The sequence below is a fragment of the Pelodiscus sinensis genome, chromosome 32 (genome assembly GCF_052426305.1).
Source record: "Pelodiscus sinensis isolate ZL-2025 chromosome 32, ASM5242630v1, whole genome shotgun sequence".
NCBI classification, from domain to species: Eukaryota; Metazoa; Chordata; order Testudines; family Trionychidae; genus Pelodiscus; species Pelodiscus sinensis.
The window spans coordinates 5,481,335-5,499,902 of NC_143083.1; the positions used below are offsets into that span (position 1 = coordinate 5,481,335).

General features: G+C 48.0%; 1 protein-coding gene across 1 annotated transcript in view; it reads right to left on the reverse strand.

Moving 5' to 3' along the window:
• TMPRSS9 (transmembrane serine protease 9) overlaps nucleotides 1-10,784 on the reverse strand; it is a 30,526-nt gene extending 19,742 nt beyond the window's left edge. Inside the window, exon 1 of the mRNA XM_075903157.2 lies at nucleotides 10,695-10,784. The gene's annotated coding sequence lies outside the window, so the exon portion shown is untranslated. The remainder of the gene's footprint in view (nucleotides 1-10,694) is intronic.
• Nucleotides 10,785-18,568: the final 7,784 nt, after the last annotated feature.

Consider the following 18,568-nt stretch of genomic DNA (forward strand, 5'->3'; position numbering starts at 1 on the left):
GCTCGTTGGGTTTTTGTTTTAACTTCATTAATCCCCCCACCCCCCGCAGTCAGTCCAGCAGCTCTCAACCTGCTACGGCCGAGTACACAGCGCCCGCCGGGCCTGTGTGGTGGGCAGCAGTAACATGCACAGAGCAGGGGGCTCCCTCAGCCTCAGCCCGGCGGGACCCCTGTACAGGGCCCTGCACAAACTCCCAGGCAAAGAGGATGAGCCGGGCCTGCCCAGGCCTCACTCCAGCTTGGGTGGCCAGTTGTGGCCCTCTCTTGTTGCTATGGTGACGGTGGCCCTGTGGCAGTACTTGCTCCAGGGTGGGGTGTCTGGAGCTGCACCCTGCCTTGCCTGGTCACTGCCCCCTGGAACGATACGGGATGCAATAGTGAGTGATGGGCGTAGGTCCCTGGCAAGCAGGGTGCCATGCTGCAGACCCCCTGGTGGCCACTTGATTGGCCCCCGATGGCCTGTGAGCCTGCCAAGGCACCGCTCCTCAGCCAGCCTGGGCGCTGGTGGCTTCACAGGAGAATGGGAGAGTCACCTCAGCTCTCAAGTCACTACTTAAAGGACCAAAAATCTCCGTAATTAAACGGTCTCGCCATTCCCTTGCACGCCCCATCTGGGTCCACTTAGCTCATCTATGGAGAGGTCTCAGAGGGGTCGCCGGATTAGTCTGTATCTGCAAAAACAACAGCGAATCTTCTGGCATCTTGGAGCCTAACAGATTTATTAGGGCTTAAGCTTTTGTGGGCAAAACCCACTTTATCAGATGCATTGGAGTGGAAATTAGAGAGGCAGGGATACACACGCACACACTTATACACACGCACGTGCGCATACTAGTATATCAGAAGAAGGGTAGGATCGGTGTTAACAAGGCATATCTATACAAGCGACACTATCAAAGCACCCAACCACAGCATCAGGGGCTCATCCACTAATGTGATCTACACCATCAAGTGCCAGCAATGCCCCTCTGCCATGTACACTGGCCAAACTGGACTGTCTCTGAACCAAATGATAAATCGACACAAGTCAGACATCGGGAATGGAAACACACATAAACCTGCAGGGGAACATTTGAACCTCCCTGGACACTCACTCATGGATTTGAAAGCAGCCATTCTTCTACAGTAGAATTTAAAAAACCAGTTACAAAGGGAGAGGACTGAACTGGAGTTCATTTGCATATTCAACACTATACAGTTAGGGTCGAATAAGGAAGTCAACTGGCTAACTCAGTACAAAGGCAATTTCCCCTCTCTGGATATTCACATCTCCACCCCAAATGCTGTGACTGACTCACTTCCATCCTGACCTGATTAGTTTGATTAACATAAACAACTTCTTCCTGATATACACTCCTGCTTGTGTAACTTCCACACTAATGCGCTTGACAAAGTGGGTTTTACTCACAAAAGCTGATGCCCTAATTAATCTGTTAGTCTCCAAGGGTATGTCTACACTACAAAGTTAATTCGAACTAACGGACGTTAGTTCGAATTAACTTTGATAGGCACTATACTAGCGCTCCGCTAGTTTGAATTAAGTTTGAACTAGCGGAGCGCTTAGTTCTAACTAAGTAAACCTCATTCTACGAGGACTAAGCCTAGTTCGAACTTACTAGTTCGAATTAAGGGGTGTGTAGCCCCTTAATTCGAACTAGTGGGAGGCTAGCCCTCCCCAGCTTTCCCTGGTGGCCACTCTGGCCAACACAAGGGAAACTCGTATGCCCCCCTCCCGGCCCCGGACCTCTTAAAGGGGCACGGGCTGGCTACGGTGCCCGTGCCAGGTGCAAGCCTGCCAGCACCCAGCCAGCAGACCCTGCACCTGGCACGGCTCGAGCCAGCCACCCGATGCCCCCATCCCTCCCCCTCTTCCCGGGACCAGGCTGGCGGCTCCCGGGAGCTTGCCCGGGACCGCAAGAAGCGGGTACCCGCCTGGTCTAGTGCGGATATCGTGGACCTCGTCCACGATCTCTGCACTAGGCACAGGAAAGTGGCCGGCTAGGGCAGGAGAGCTGCCAGCCTGGCCACCCAGGAGCAGGTGTGCATGAAAATCAAGGTGGTCCACTGAGACCCCCGACCCAGAACCCTGAGCTTAGAATGGCCGTATTGGGTCAGACCAAAGGTCCATCTAGCCCAGTAGCCTGTCTGCTGACAGCGGCCAACGCTAGGCACCCTGGAGGGGATGGACCGAAGACAGTGACCAAGCCATTTGTCTCGTGCCATCCCTCTCCAGCCTTCCACAAACTTTGGGCAGGGACACCACTCCTACCCCCTGGCTAATAACACTCCATGGACCCAACCTCCATGACTTTATCTCACTTCTCTTTAAACTCTGTTCTAGTTCTAGCCTTCACAGCCTCCTGCAGCAAGGAGTTCCAAAGGTTGACTCTTTGCTTTGTGAAGAACAACTTTCTGTTACTAGTTTGAAGCCTGTTACCCATTCCTTTCCTTTGGTGTCCTCTAGTCCTTCTATTATGGGAACTAATGGAGAACTTTTCTTTATGCACCCTCTCCACACCACTCTTGCTTTTATAGACCTCTATCACATCCTCCCTCCGTCTCCTCTTCTCTAAGCCTCTCTTCATATGGGACCTGTTCCCAACCCCTGATCATTTTAGTTGCCCTCCCCTCTCCCAGCCTCTCTCTTCCCCTCTCCCACCTCTTTTTCCCAGTCTCCCCCAGTTTTGTTCAATAAAGAAAGATTCTATTTTTGAACACACATTTTCTTTATTTTGTACATCAGGAAGGGGGGCTAGGGAATGGTAAGTGGAAGGAGGTGAGGGAGGAATGGGGTATGCGCCCCCGATGGGGAGGACTGGGCTGGCTCTGCGGGCTTCTTGGGGTGGAAGCTCTCCTGCAGCCCCCCAATTACCCCCTCCCCCTGGATGGCAGCCTGTGGCAAGTGCAGCCGGGCTGATGGCCGAGTGCTGTGATGTGCCGAGTGTGGGCACTCAGGGCACTCCAAGCCAGGACTGCTTTGCAAGCGGGGAACCCTGAGAACTGTCTGTCCGGGGTGGGGGTCGGGTCCCTTTAAGCACAGCCCTCGGCTAGCCTGAGACAGCAGCTCCACGCTCTAAGTCCTCATCTGATGCCCTGCCAGCACTGCTTCCGGCCATCCTTAACCTCTGTTCAGGGTCCACTCTGTGTGGACATGCTAGTTCGAATTAGCAAAACGCTAATTCGAACTAGCTTTTAAGTGTAGCTGCGCTAATTCGAATTAGCTTAGTTCGAATTAACTAATTCGAACTAAGTTAGTTCGAATTAGCGCTGTAGTGTAGACATATCCCAAGGTGCCACAGGACTCCTGGTTGTTTCTACAGAGAGGGTGAGGGGCAGGGTCATGTTGTTCTTTGGGCATGATAGGCTCCTAGGCCATGACTCGGGCTCCGTGGTACTGCTGCAGTACAAGTCATGCAAATGCTTCACATGCACAGAGCACAGACGGAGCGGGTAAGGGGTGGTCCCGCAACGCCACACATCTTCCTCATGAGGGCAAAGCTGCTCTGCTTCTGTGTGACCTTGGGGGGGGGGGGGGGAGAATGACACATACCCCTTAACAGGTAGCCAGAGCTCTGGGCCAGCAGGCAGGCTCAGACAATCAGCTGGCGTAGCAGACCGACTGCAGACACAGCCCACGTGGCAGTGGCTTCAAGAACACGGAGGCCATCTCACTCCACCCAGGCATTTCCTCAGCAGCGGTGGTTTGCGGACTCCAAATTCCAGGCTACCTCAGAAGACATCTCCCTGAACCCTCGTCTGCATCTCCCCGTGCCTGAAACATTCACTCACTGCTGTGCAGGCGGCCGTGACGCTACAGACAACACTGATTGTGGAGGGAGAGGGAGAGCGGATGGCAGTGGCAGGGCCGGATAAGGAACACAGAGCCTTTTGTCAGCCAAAGAAGTGGAGCTTTCAAAGTGGAAAAGGGAAGAAAGAAGCCCAGAAAAAAGAGCAGCAGAATCGTCTCTGAAGAGAAGGGCTTTTCACCGCTTTTCAGGAGGCGTCAGCGGCCCTTTTAAGTGAAGCTTCCTGATAAGAGACTGGAAAAGGTCACTTCTTTGTGAGGAGAGAGACAGAGAGAAAGGGGAACGGGGTGGGGGAGGGAGAAATCATCCGTCCAAACTGCTTTTTTTTTTTAAATGGAGTTCAGGATTTTTTTCCCCTCAACTGTAAAAGAGCCGCTGCTGAGATAGGGCAGATACCGGCGCTTTGGGCCTCCGTGTTTTGTCTGATGTGAGTGTGTTTGTTAACAATTTCTTGATTTGACACTTCAGATGCTGCAAAGAGGAGACAGGTAAGAAACGTCTTTTCCCAGTGGCACCTGTGACCTAGATGCATGCGAATGAGCTCTCGCCTCCATTGCGTCTCAGAGCCATTAGTTCTGTCTTGGTGTATTCAGATGCAAGAAAATAAGGTTCAGAGGCTGGTCCGGATACAGTGACCATGTCGGCTACTAATATTAACTGACGTTAACTTACTTCCAATAGGACAACAACATCGCAGACACGGTGAAACTGAGAGGACTGGATTTGTATTTGAAAACAGGCCTGTTTCAGTACAAGACTCGCTCATGGCCAAAAGATGCTGGGGGTTCTAACATGTAATTCATATTATTGATTTCTTCAGTGAGTGGACAGAAGAAACCTGTCTAACCTGCACTTAATTATCTCCAATGATGGAGATTTCACAACCTCCCTAGGCAATTTATTCCAGCGTTTAATCATCCTGATGGTTAGGAAGTTTTTCCTAATGTCCAACCTAACCCGCCCTTGCTGCAGCCTATTGCTTCTTGTCCTATCCTCAGAGGCCAAGGAGGACAATTTTTCTCCCTCCTCCTTGTAACACTCATTTAGGTACTTGAAAGCTGCTATCATGTCCCCTCTCAATCTTCTTTTCTCCAGGCTAAACAAGCCCAATTCTTTCAGTCTTCCCTCATAGCTCATGTTTTCTAGACTTAATCGCTTTTGTTACTCTTCGCTGGACCCCCTCCAATTCCTCCACATCTTTTCTGAAACGTGGTGCACAGAACTGGACAAAAGACTCCAGCTAAGGCCTAATCAGCACACAGTAGAATGGAAGAATGACTCCTCGTGTCTTGCTCACAACACTCCTGTTGATGAAGCCCTGAATCATGTTTGCTTTTTTTTTTTTGCCACAGTGTCACATTGTTGACTCATATTTAGCTTGTGGTCCACTAGATCCTTCCTAGACAGTCGCTTCCCATTCTCTATGTGTGAAATGGATTGTTCCTCCCTAAGTGGAGCACTTTGCATTTGTCCTTATTGAACTTCATCCTCTTTATTTCAGATCATTTCGGCTAGAATTATAACATTATCCTCCAAAGCACTTGCATAAGAACGGCCATACTCGGTCAGACCAAAGGTCCATTTAGCCCAGAATCCTGTCCTCCAACAGGGCCAATGCCAGATGCCCCAGAGGGAGTAAGCAGAGCAGGTAATCATCAAGTAATCCCTCTCCTGTCATCCATTTCTAGCCATTGACAAACAGGCTAGGGACACCATTCCTATCCATTCTGGCTAATAAGTATTGATGGACCGAACCTCCATGAATTTATCTAGTTCTTGTTTGAACCCTGTTAAAGACCTGGTCTTCACAACATCCTCTGGCAAGGAGTTCCACAGGTTGACTGTGCGCTGCATGAAGATAAACTTCTTTTTGTTTGTTTTAAACTTGCTACCTATTATTTAATTTGGTGACTCCTAGTTCTTATGTTACGGGAGCAAGTAAATAACTTTTCCTTAATTCACTCTCTCCATACCTGTCATGATTTTATAGACCTCTATCATACCCCCCCTTTTCCAGGCTGAAAAGTCCCAGTCAACCCCTCCCAGCTGAATAAAGCCACAGTTCTTTAGGGAAAGTGCCGTGGGGTTAACACACAGACACCAGGAAGAATGAATGAACAGGAATTTTAAGTCCACTGCGCTTCCTCCCGCAGTGCAGCTCTGTATTTTCATCTCAGCCCAGGGAATTATCAGGACATTTCAGTATTAGACAGAGACTGACTTTGGTCCTACATGGTACCACTTGGAGGGGCCACAGAGACTATGGAGTTTGGTTTCTCCTCTTTTTCCCATGCTGGCCAATGATGAGGGTAGCTCCACAAACACAGAATCACCCAGGAGTTCTAAAGGGGGATGAAACTTATCATTGAAATAATTATATCTAAATAATTAAATAACACTTCTGTACCAAATGACTGAAGGACCGCTAACGTGACACTATGTTTTAAAAAGGGCTCGAGACGTGATCCTGGCTATTACAGGCCAGTAAGACTGACTACTATATCAGGCAAATTGATTGAAATTATAATAAAGTATTATCAGACACACAGAAGAACATGGCCTGTTTGGATAGAATCAATATGTTATTGGTGAAGAAATCACGTCTCACCTACTAGAAAAAACAATGAATAGTCTCGCAGCACCTTAAAGACTAACAAAACATGGAGATGGAATCACGAGCTTTCGTGGGCACAACCCACTTCTTCAGATGACTGGGGCATTAAAAATCCAGTTCCAAAATAAATAGTCGGGGATGGGCTGGGGGGAGAGAAGGACGGGAAAAGGGGGAAAAATCCCCTTTTTTCCTTTCCTTCTCTCCCTGTCCCCAAACCCCTACTATTTATTTTGGAAGTGGGAGTGTGATAATAAAGTTTGCGGATAACACAAAGTTGGCAGGTATTGCCAATTCAGAAAAAGGTCAGGATATCATACAGGAAGATCTGGATGATCTTGTAAATTGGAGTAATAGTAATAGGATGAAATTTAATAGTGAGAAGTGTAAGGTTATGCATTTAGGGGTTAATAACAAGAATTTTAGTTATAAGCTGGGGACACATCAGTTGGAAGTAACGGAAGAGGAGAAGGACCCCGGAGTCCTGGTTGATCACAGGATGACTATGAGCTGCCTTTGTGATATGGCTGTGAAAAAGGCTAATACGGTCTTGGGATGCATTAGGCGAGGTATTTTCAGTAGGGATAAGGCGGTGTTAGTGCCGTTATACAAGGCATTGGTGAGACCTCATTTGGAATACTGTGTGCAGTTCTGGTCTCCCATGTTTAAGAAGGATGAATTCAAACTGGAACAGGCACAAAGAAGGGCCACTAGGATGATCCGAGGAATGGAAAACCTGTCTTATGAAAGGAGACTCAAGGAACTTGGCTTCAAGTATCAGAGGGGTAGCCGTGTTAGTCTGAATCTGCAAAAGCGACAAGGAGTCCTGTGGCACCTTATAGACTAACTGAAGTGTAGGAGCATACGCTTTCGTGGGCAAAGACCCACTTCGTCAGATGCATGTAGTGGATGCATCCACTACATGCATCTGACGATGTGGGTCTTTGCCCACGAAAGCTTATGCTCCTACACTTCAGTTAGTCTATAAGGTGCCACAGGACTCCTCGGAACTTGGCTTGTTTACCTTAACCAAAAGAAGGCTGAGGGGAAACATGATTGCTCTCTTTAAATATATTAGAGGGATAAATGCCGGGGAGGGAGAGGAATTATTTAACCACAAGAACAAATGGATATAAGCTGGCTAGTAGGAAGTTTAGACTCAAAATTAGGCGAAGGATTCTAACCATCAGAGGAGTGAAGTTCTGGAACAGCCTTCCAAGGGAAGTAGTGGGGGCAAAAGACATATCTCGCTTCAAGATACAGCTAGATGGGTTTATGAAGGGGATGGTTTGATGAGGTAACATGATCTTGGCAATTAATTGACCTTTCACTATCAGTGGTAAATAGGCCAATGGTGGGAAGACAGGAGTTGCTATAGAGAACTTTTTTCTGGGTGTCTGGCTGGTGAGTCTTGTCCACATGCTCAAGGTTCAGCTGATCGCCATATTTGGGGTCGGGAAGGAATTTTCCTCCAGGGTAGATTGGCAGAGGCCCTGGAGGTTTTTCACCTTCCTCTGTAGCATGGGGCACGGGTCACTAGCGGGAGGATTCTCTGCATCCTGGGGTCTTTGAACGATCGTTTCAAGGACTTCAATATCTGAGATATAGGTGATAGAAATGTAGCCGTTTGATCTGAGGAAGTGGGTCTGGCCCACGAAAGCTCATCATCTAATAAACCATCTTGTTAGTCTTTAAAGTGCTACATTGTCCTGCATTTTGCTTGAGATATAGGTGAGAGGATTATTCTAGCAGTGGGTGGGTGAGATTCTGTGGCCTGCGTTGAGCAGGGGATCAGATTAGATGATCAAAATGGTCCCTTCTGACCTTAAAGTCTATGAGTCCTATCCTCAGAGGCCAAGGAGAACAATTTTTCTCCTTCCTCCTTGTAACACCCTTTTAGATACCTGAAAACGGCTATCATGTCCCCTCTCAGTCTTCTCCTTTCCAAAGTAAACAAGCCCAATTCCTTTGGTCTTCCCTCACGGCTCATGTTCTCTAGACCTTTAATCATTCTTGTTGCTCTTCTCTGGACCCTCTCCAATTTCTCCACATCTTCCTGAAATGTCATGCCCAGAACTGGACACAATACGCCAACAAGACCTAAATAGCTTGTTTGCTTCAACAACATAACCCAAGTCTCCTTTTGGTCACAGACCCATTCCCCCTCTGCTCAGGGTCTCTGCCCGCCCTAATACGAAGAACGAGGGTGGAATTGTGACCCCATTGAAATCAGTGGAAGTTTACAGACCTGTACACAGATATTCCAGGGGAGGGGTGAGTGCTTTTTTTTTTTTTTTTTAATAAATGTGGACCGCAAGTAAGCGTGATCCAGCTGGGGGAAGGCTGGGCTGATTTCCCATCCTCTTCCCCCAGGAGCAAGGCCCAGCCCCTCCTCCCAGCCTCGCTCTTGGGAGAGGTGTGTGTGTGGGGGGAAAATCAGCCGCAGCCTTCCCTTGTCCAGCCGAATCATGGGGGAGGAAAAGCTCAGGCAGCGCACACTGCCCCAGCCTTCCCCTGGCTGGCTGGAGCATGGGGGAGGGAGGCTGGAGCAATGCACCCCTGCTGCCTTCCCCAACCGGCCAGCATCAGCCCCATGGGGGGGGGGCCTGGTTTAACTTGGAACATTAAAGGCTTAACTTGACAGCTCTTTCTTGTGAGCAAACAGGCGAATTTATGGATATACAAATTAGCAGCACTTCACCGGCGGGTACATGGGCTGAACTTGTTTTCAAGCGTGACAGTTTGTTGATAGACGTTTGCTAGCACAAAACCCTGAATAGGCTGGAAAGTGTCCTTTGCGATGTGCACCCTCCCCCTGCACAGTAAAACTACCTAGAGCACAAATGACTTCACCTCAGGAACTGGCCCCAAAGTGGGAGTGAAAGCAGATGACTGGAATCCGCAGCAGTGAAGTCAGTGGGAGTGTCTTCGTTGATTCCTACGGTTGTCTGATCCAACCCCAGATATTTTCATATTATATAATGTCCACCTCAGAGCCCAGAAACGGGTATGGACTCTCCCCCTGGGGAAATTACAGCTGGCTCCAACCAGGGACTATGCCCCATCCGTGGCTGTGTTACGCCCCAGTTAGTGACTATACTTATTCCAATGCAATGCTCATGCTACCCAGAATCATGTGTCCCAGCTTGACAACCCTGAGTTACCACATCTGTGCATTTTAAACACATTTAATACTTTTGTTGTTTCCCCTTAGCTATACCAAGGCAGGGCTCCCAGCGCTGTCTTTTTATTTCTCACACTTGTATTTCCTCTGAATTTGAACGCTCACAATTCTTTGTGAGTTGTAACCCTTTCCTTGTGGCTTCCAGCCCTACAGGCTAACGTCCTCTCTTAGCCCAGGTATTCCCCAAAGGGCGCAGAACGCCTTTTCCAAAGGAACCCCGGCTCCTCTCTCTCCAGCCAGGCTGGGGATACGCTGGCGAGGGACACCACCTGCCGGTGTAGTGCCAATGTAAAACACCTAGAAAAGATCCATGGCAGGGAGCATGGCAATGAGATGCCCGATTTCCACAGACAGTCAATGGGCACTGAATCGCCTTTGCACATCTCCCCAGCATGGCTGAGGTGCCAGCAAAGGATCCCACCCAAGGAGCCCTCCTGTGCTTGCGGGTGGAACAGGGATCGGAGTCAGGCAGAGCCCAGGTCTTCTGAGCCAGTAGGTGACCAACTCCGTGTTCCACTGATAAGGAAAGTGACGGATTCTCCAGGGGCTGGGAACCACTAGCACCTTAGGACTAAGTCACCGACACATCACACGCGAAAGCCTTTCCAATAAAATATTAAACAATAAAACCAACCTAATAACAGGCGAGAACTTCAGCAACTAGCATCTCGTTCCCCCACTCCAGACAAACAGGTGGGCTGTCTCCATGCATGTGATTTATTCCCTACGGAACTGCTGCTCTTGGTGCCCTGTTCAGGCAGGAGAAAGCTGTTCCTAGTCTCGATCTCCCAGCTCAGAGAGGAAAAAATGAGCCAGTTTTGTGGAGACACAAGGCATGATGGAGCAAGCCCTTCCAACCATCCAATTCCTCCAATAACAGCTGCAGAGATGGTGCTGGGGGTCACTTAGACACACTCTGAATTTACTTTTTCCTACTGTGCTGCAGTGTGTGTGCAGCTCACAAAGCAAGGCAGCGAAAAACTGGCAGGCTCAGTGAGAGTTCGGCAGGAAGCAACCGCTCAGCTCCCGCTAGGCAAGGATGCAAACCTGCAGGGAAATGAAGAATGACTTTTAGGAAGTTGTAAGTAACTCACCTGCTTGCTCTGCCTCTTTCCGCTGAGGTGTTTTCCCCTAGAAAAGCCCTTTCATCCAGCTCTGGTTCCTCCCACAAGCTCCCCTCACTAACTGCCTGCTCAGTTACACTAGGTGAGGGAGGTTAGCTGAGGAGAGCAGGAGGTGTGCCGTCAGTCTGTACACCAAGCTTAAAGGCGCAGGGCTAAGAGACCCAGAGGAGACTCACTTGCAAACCCAGTTCTTTTCTAGGGTGTACTTGTGTCATGACGGTATCATAGTTCATGATTCTTCACACTCTAGAAGGAAGTGCTAAAGGATCTCCCAAAACTAGGTGACAGGGCAACAAAGTGACAGATACATTTTAATGTTGATAAATACAAAGTAAATGCACATTGAAAAACATAATCCCACCTGTATGTACAAAATGATGGGTGGTAACGGCTAATTTAGACCCAGGTGAGAGATCTTGGAGTCATTGTTGATAGTTCTCTAAAAACATCATTCCAATGTGCAGCAGCAGTTAAAAAAGCAAAGCAAATGTTGGGGAACATTTAAAAAGAGATAGAGAATGAGAATATTGCCTCTATATAAATCCATGTTATGCCCACATCTTGAATACTGTGTGCAGATGTGGTTGCCTCATTTCAAAAGAGATGCCTTGGCACTGGAAAAAGTTACGAAAAGAGAAACAAAAATGATCATGGGTTTGCAATATGAGGAGAGATTAATAAGTGGGACTTTTTATCTTAAAAAAAAAAAGGAGAGTAAGGGGGGATATGCTAGAGATCTATAAAATCACAGCTGATGTGCAGAAAGTGACTAAAGAAAACGTATTACTTGCTCCTGTACCACAAGAACTAGGGCTCACCAAATGCAATGAATAAGTAGCAAATTTAAAACAAACAAAAGAAAGTTTTTCTTGACACAATACACAGCCAACCTGTGGAACTCCTTGCCAGAAGATGCTGTGAATGCCAAGACTTTCACAGGGTTCAAAGAAGAGCTAGATAAATTCATGGAGGAGAGGTCCATCAATGGCTATAAGCCAGGATGGGCAGGAATGGTGTCCCTAGCCTCTGTCTATCAGAAGTTGGGAATGGGTGACAGCAGCGGGATCATTTGATGATTTGTTCACTCCTTCTGGGGCATCTGGCATTGGCCCATTGGAAGACCGGATACTGAGCTGGATGGGCCTTTGGTCTGACCCAGTCTGCCCGTTCTTATGTTCTGTTGGCACAAAGCCCTGGCAGGCCATCTGACGCACTCAGTTCCGTTCTGCCGCTGCTGGACATGCAAACAGAATCCACCCCACTCTCCAGAACTGGGCTGGCTTTGTAAAACCATGCGGGTGAGGAAAGTCAGCCAATGCAGGGCCCCGTTCACATGGGACACAACCTGGCAGGTCATTTGACAGCCTCATTTCTTAAACCAACAACCTCTACAATGTTCTTCTCAACTGTTAATGAAGTTACTTTCGTAGTAGCTGTGTGTGACAGGAAGCCACACCTAGGAACTCCTCTAAGGCCACTCAGGAAATCCAAGTGCCCTGAAGGAGCAGCTAGAACCCTAGCCACTAGGCCAGCCTCCCGCACTCTGCACTGTCTCTCTGGGAAGTTGAAAATTGGCTGAAAATCCATGAGACACTGGCTGTTCCTTTTTCCCTAAGTTCTTGCAGTACAGCATGGAACTGTGAGGTCCAGTCTACACTACAGCAGAAGGTCAAATTAAGCTACGCAACTCCAGTTACATTAATTATGTATCTAGAGTTGACGTGTCTTGAGTTTCTGCACTGTCCACACAGTGGGAGGCTGATGGGAACAAACGCTTCCCTTACTCCTTGTGAGGAGCAGTAATACTGGCACCAATGGGGGCGCCCTCTGAATTTGATTTAGCGGGTCTCCACTAGACCCGCTAAATTGAACCCCGGAAGATCAACTGTGGCAGTGTCGCTCTTCTACATAATGTAGACATGGCCTTAGGAACTGCAGTGCCCACTGACCAGCATGGAGAAGTCAACCTACAGCAAAAAAGACAAGAGACTTGCAGTGCATCTGCTCAGCTGAGTGGGGCAGGGAGAATGCTTGAGCTCCGATTCTGACTGGGTGAGGTGTAGGACTCACACAGAAGGCTAAGAAGTGACCCGATCCTGGTCTATAAAGTCCTGTCTGGGGAGAAGATTGCTGACAGTAGAGGACTCTCTAGCAGTCAAAGCAGAAAAAGATCCAATGGTGAGAAGCTGAAGAGAGACGAACGTTCAAACCTGACCTGGACCCGCAGGCTGTGTAGGGAGGGGAAGTCACCAGGGAGCGAGCGGACTCTCTGTCACTTTAAAGCCAAGTCCAGAGGTCTCGCACGTCTGGCTGCGTTTCCATGCTCTGTGCTGTGCCGCTGGTCAGCCTGGAGGATCATATTCCCTTCTGGCTTTGAAATTGCTGAATCTGGGGGAACCCCCTGGCATGTGCAGGACGCCTTTACCACTCTGCATCTGTCGCTGAAATTCAGCATCTTCATGGTATAAACGCAGCGAAGTGCTTGTGAACTGCATTATCTGCGCTAGTTAAATCACATACGCAAGGGGCAACGTGTGGGGGAGGCGGCATGTGGCCCATCCCAAACACTATGGATAGGAGGGGCAAGAGGCTAGCAGTGGCTGGGGTTGGCCCCTGCACTCAGTGGCAGTGGTGGTGGGGGGGGGCAGTGGCTGCGGGTTGCTTCACCAGGGAGGCAGGGCAGGGTTGATTCCCGCAACTGACCTCTCTCTGGTGGTCTGGGTGTAGGTCTCCTCCCTAGACTGAAGGAACAGCCCGTGACCAGGCAAGGGTCAGGAAAAAGCTCCAGGCTGCAGAGTCCTCTCTGGGCTCTGCTGGGACGGGGGAACAAACACTTCAGCTTTTCTGATTGGCAAGGAGTTAGCCACTGGCACAACCTTCTCCCCCAAAGACTCCTCCTGAGCGCGGACGCAGAGCGGATTAGACACATTAGAGCCCGTTGCAGCACATGCCAGGGGATGGGTCACTGGGCACAGCCAACACGCGTGCAAAAGCCTCAGGTTGGCATCATGCATTTATGTTGGTTCCCGGGGTACACTGCTGCAAGATGCTGCCCCAGGACGTTGTGGTGACAGCACCTACGCTGGCCAGTGAGGCTCTGACGAAGCTTTGTATTCCATTCGAAGGACGGCTCCCTGCATGCGCGTGGAGACTTCTGGAGTGAAAACTCCTCCTGGCCAAGAAACACCCTGTCTTTTGTCAGCAATGCCCCGATGTCCTGACCTGCAGAAGCACAGCAAGGAACCTTTGGCTCTCACCGCCCTTTCAGGGCTGGCCAACTTTCTTTTTTAGGACAGACTATTTTGCAGTCCACAGCCTGGTTTTACATCTTAGTCAAGACTCTGCCTCTGCTGTGCTCAAATCTTACGGCAACGGAGGCCGCAGAAACACCTAGATAGAGGGGCACCTTGCTCAGTACTGACCGAGGAACAAAGGCCACCTCCTAACCAGCAGGACCATGGCCTTGTCTGGAGGTCTCCCAGCCGCTTTCTGATCTGACCAACTTATAGTGGAATGCGGTACGGCAGCAGATTCCGGTTTTGCTCCCTCACTGAGCACTCCATCAGTCACGCTGCAATTCTGCACGTTAGAAACACGCCGGGGAAGATTCTGCAGCAGGTTGGTCAGGGGAAGCCTTACACCTCTCTCACTGCGAGAGGCCTGGAGGTGGGTTTGATGCCTATCATGAGCTAGGACGGCCTGGGGGTTGCCTTCACTAATGCTCCTGTTGCAGCAGCTTCCTTGGGCCAGCGGAAATGCATAAGATACCCCCAGTGGTACCTCCTCCCCCGCCAGAGTTGGGGAACTCCAGTAGAAATGGTGCAGAGCTAGCAAGATGACAGCTCTGGACCCCAAACCCTTTAAGGCATTTCTCCGTTGAAATTGGCAACAAACAGATCTGGCCCCTAACATTTGCCAAGGTGCAAATGCTGCAGCGATTCATATAAACAGCACAACCTGAGATGTAGGTTTTGTGTTTCCCATTCAAAATGATTTAACATTCTACAATTCACATATCAGAGGGGTAGCCGTGTTAGTCTGAATCTGCAAAAGCGACGAGGAGTCCTGTGGCACCTTATAGACTAACTGAAGTGTAGGAGCATAAGCTTTTGTGGGCAAAGACCCACTTCGTCAGATGCATGTGGGTTTTACGCTTTTACAATTCACATGAATTTTTACCCAGCTAACCCTGCAACTAATACAACTACAGAGATCCTGAGTCGGCTCTGTGGATAGATTGCATCTTACTACTTACTAACCTTTCTTTTCACAAAACCAGTCTTTCTGGTTTACAGTTCACTTTATCTGAATGGAAGTAGTTGTGTCTCAGTCCCCCTCAGACCAAAGAGATGTCGCTTTGTTAATTTTTTTTTTTAAAAAAAGCAGGTAATAAGCCATGTCTGAATTTTGACATACTATGCTGCTTTGCATCTGTACAAGGACATCACAAGGGGCACAGAAACAGGTACATGCACTATTTACCAGTACTCACCCCCCCCCAGCAGGACACATTTCTTTTATTGCATCCATGAATTGCCTTTGCTTTCAGTGGAGATTTATGTCCTTCAGACATTTGCCTTTCAGAAAACAAAAAACAAACAAACAAACAAACACACAATAAAACAGGCCAGAATCGCCACAGCAAGTTCCTTCGGTAGTGTCGTTACTCAAGTTTCTGAAGAAAAAGGAAAAGAGATTCCCATGGAAATTTATGTAGCTCCACCTAGAGATAGAGAACAATTCTTTATGAAGGTACAATAGGCTTCTTATGAAGAAGTAACAGGAAATGAGGATATTAGACACCAGCTTGAATCATTTTAAGACAGGTTTCATTAGAGGTCTAAACTCTGTGGCAGTGACCCTTTAAATCAGGGAGACTTTTCTGTAATCTCACTGTAAAGGACAAAAGGCAAACAATTGGATTTCAAGCCATGCAGTGACCTTAAAAGAACTGAACAAAATCTACTTAAAATGAAGTATTTTTATTTAACTTTAAAAAAACATTTGAATTTATAAGAGAAGCTACAAGAAAGTCAATTCCAATTTTCTTTTCAAACAAAACCCAAACGCCCACAATTTCATTTAGACCAGCACAGATGACACATGACTTGATGGTTGAGTTTGTATTTAATTTCACAGAAAGAACCCACCCAGACACAATTATAGATCTGATGCAATGAAGACCTAGAGTAATAATGATCTGGAATACAGCAGAACCCATTTAGCCTGTCCTCCATTTTCTAGCTCTCTGTAGTAAGAGCCTGAAATGGACCTATCCCTCTACTTTCCAAGGATAACAACAGTAAGTCAGTCTGCAGAAAACATCAAAATATTTCTAATCTGGAGCCCAATCTCCTTCCCCTCAACTGCTAGATTTGAAACAGGGCATTTTCCATGATAATGCAGCAGGAGGAGGATTGGAAGCTACTTTTGGTCAGTGGAAATGTTATGAATGACAATATATTTACATATATAAATATATATTGATACACCGTGCAACTGAATCCAAGGCTGTAATTCAGTCACCAGGGCGGCTGATATCAAAAGCTTAAGGTGGTAAACTGAGCACCAAAAATACTCATATGGCACAAAGAACCCACCCAGACAGAATTACAGATCTGATGCAATGAAAACCTAGAATAATAATGATCCGGAATATGGTAGAACCCATTTACCCTATCCTCTATTTTCTAGCTCTCTGTAGTAAACCGACAACCAGCGCACACACGTCCAGACAGAGGCAATCTCTCCAGATGGCACTATAGCCTTGCACTTTCCCTTTCTCTAGATTATCTGAATTTGTGATTACCCGATCTGGTCCTGGCCCCAATTAGTTCAGATAAACAGAGCTCAGCTGCCTGTATATACTTCAGCAGAGCCATTTAGTAAACAGGTAAGAGGTTTTCCCCACGTGGATAAGACATCAACTTGAGCTCTACAAAAAGAGAGTAATGTCTACTGTCAACATAGATATTATTAGTCACAGGAAAAGCATCATGTCCATTTCCTTGATTATAGATTGCAATTTAAAAGGTTACCTGCACCGTTAGGCTTCATGGGAAAGAATACAGACAGGTATTGCCTATCACTGTACAGAATTTTGCAACTGCGTGTCCAAGAAATACCAAATCTCCTACTGAGTGCATGTAAATAGGAAAGTCCTCTTCATCGTCTGGACTTGGGTGCACAGTGATTAGGCATCTAGCTGTTGAAGTCAATCAGATGTGTGTGATTACAAATCTGGCAGTGATCAGTTTTACCATATTGTCTTCAGAGCATCAGCAAATGCACTTTATTGATAACAGGCTACATCTTCCCAGAGAAAAAAAAGCAGTTACCTTCTTATAACTTGTTTTTCAAGATGAGTTATGTCCCTTCAAATCAAGTGTGCACGCATGCATGGCAACCTGAAGATTGCTCCTGCTTTGAGCAGGGGGTTGGACTCTTCTAACCCTGTGATTCTATGGTTCTACAATTCTAAGATATTTCCCCTAGCAACACCCAATAGGTCAGCCTTCGTGCCCCCTGAGTGGCGCCTTCATGACACTTGATATAAGGCGCTGCCAACCCACCCTCCCCACTCAGTTACTTCTTGCCAGATATTTCAAGAGCGGGATAGGCGAGTGGGTATTGGAATGGACATAAACATGTCTCAAAGAACAACAATTATGAGAAGGGAAGTAACCATTTTTTTCATTGAGTGCTTGAATCAGGTGATTGCCAAGGCTACCTTTGGAGGTGGGACTGGAGATTAAGTACTTACTGATTAAGTCTCCTTACAGTGTTCTACAAGGACAAGGTGCTGTTCAGGCTACATCCAGCTTTCCTCCCAAAGGCCGTCTCCCAATTTCACATCAACGAGGACTTTTCCCTCCCTGTGTTCTATCCTATGTCACACAAGAGGCTTTACTCGCTGGATATTCACTGGGTGCTAGACTTTAATATTAAAAGAACAAAACCATTCCACAAGTCCACTCAACTGTTTGTGGCCATGGCAGACAGATGAAAGGGCTTCCAGGCTCCTCTCAAGTTATCATCATGGAACATTTCCTGCATCCGAGAGTGCTACAACCTGCCCCTCTGCTCTCCACCAGGGCACGGTCGTCTGCAGCAGTGTTCCCTGTGCCAGTTCCACCCAGGAAATACACAGAGTGGCAGTTCTACCAAAGGTCACATAGTCTCTGACCTTCTGGGTAATAGCATAATGTGATGTAAAAGTACGTACTGCGCACCATGCTGCCACTCCGTTTATTTCCTGGGTGGAACTGGCACAGGGAACACTGCTGCAGACGACCGTGCCCTGGTGGAGAGCAGAGGGGCAGGTTGTAGCACTCCAGATGTGGCCTCACCAGCGCTGAATAAAGGGGACTCATCGCTTCCCTGGATCAGGCGGCAATGTTCTTCCTAATGCAGCCCAATGTACCCTTAGCCTGTCGGCTATACGGGCACCCTATTGCCTCATTATCCAGCTTCTCAGCCACTGGAATCCCCGGGGCCTTATCTGCCGAACTGCTGCTTAGCCAGTTGGTCCCCAGCCTGTAACAACACTTGGGATTCTTCCGTCCCATTTCTTTTGGCCAAACCCTCCAATTTGTCTAGGTCACTCTGGACCCTTTCCCTGCCCCTCTAGCGGAACTTCCTCTCCCCCATTTTTGAACTTGCTGAGGGTGCCATTCATCCCCACATCCAGGTCATTAATAAAGATGTTGAACAAAAGAGACCAGTAAATAGAATAACTGAAGGTGTTAATTAGCAATAACATCACTGAGACTCTCCACACTAGGGCCTATAATCAGGCATGAAAGTGTCTCAAAACTCCGAATACAATTTGTGTCCACACTCAA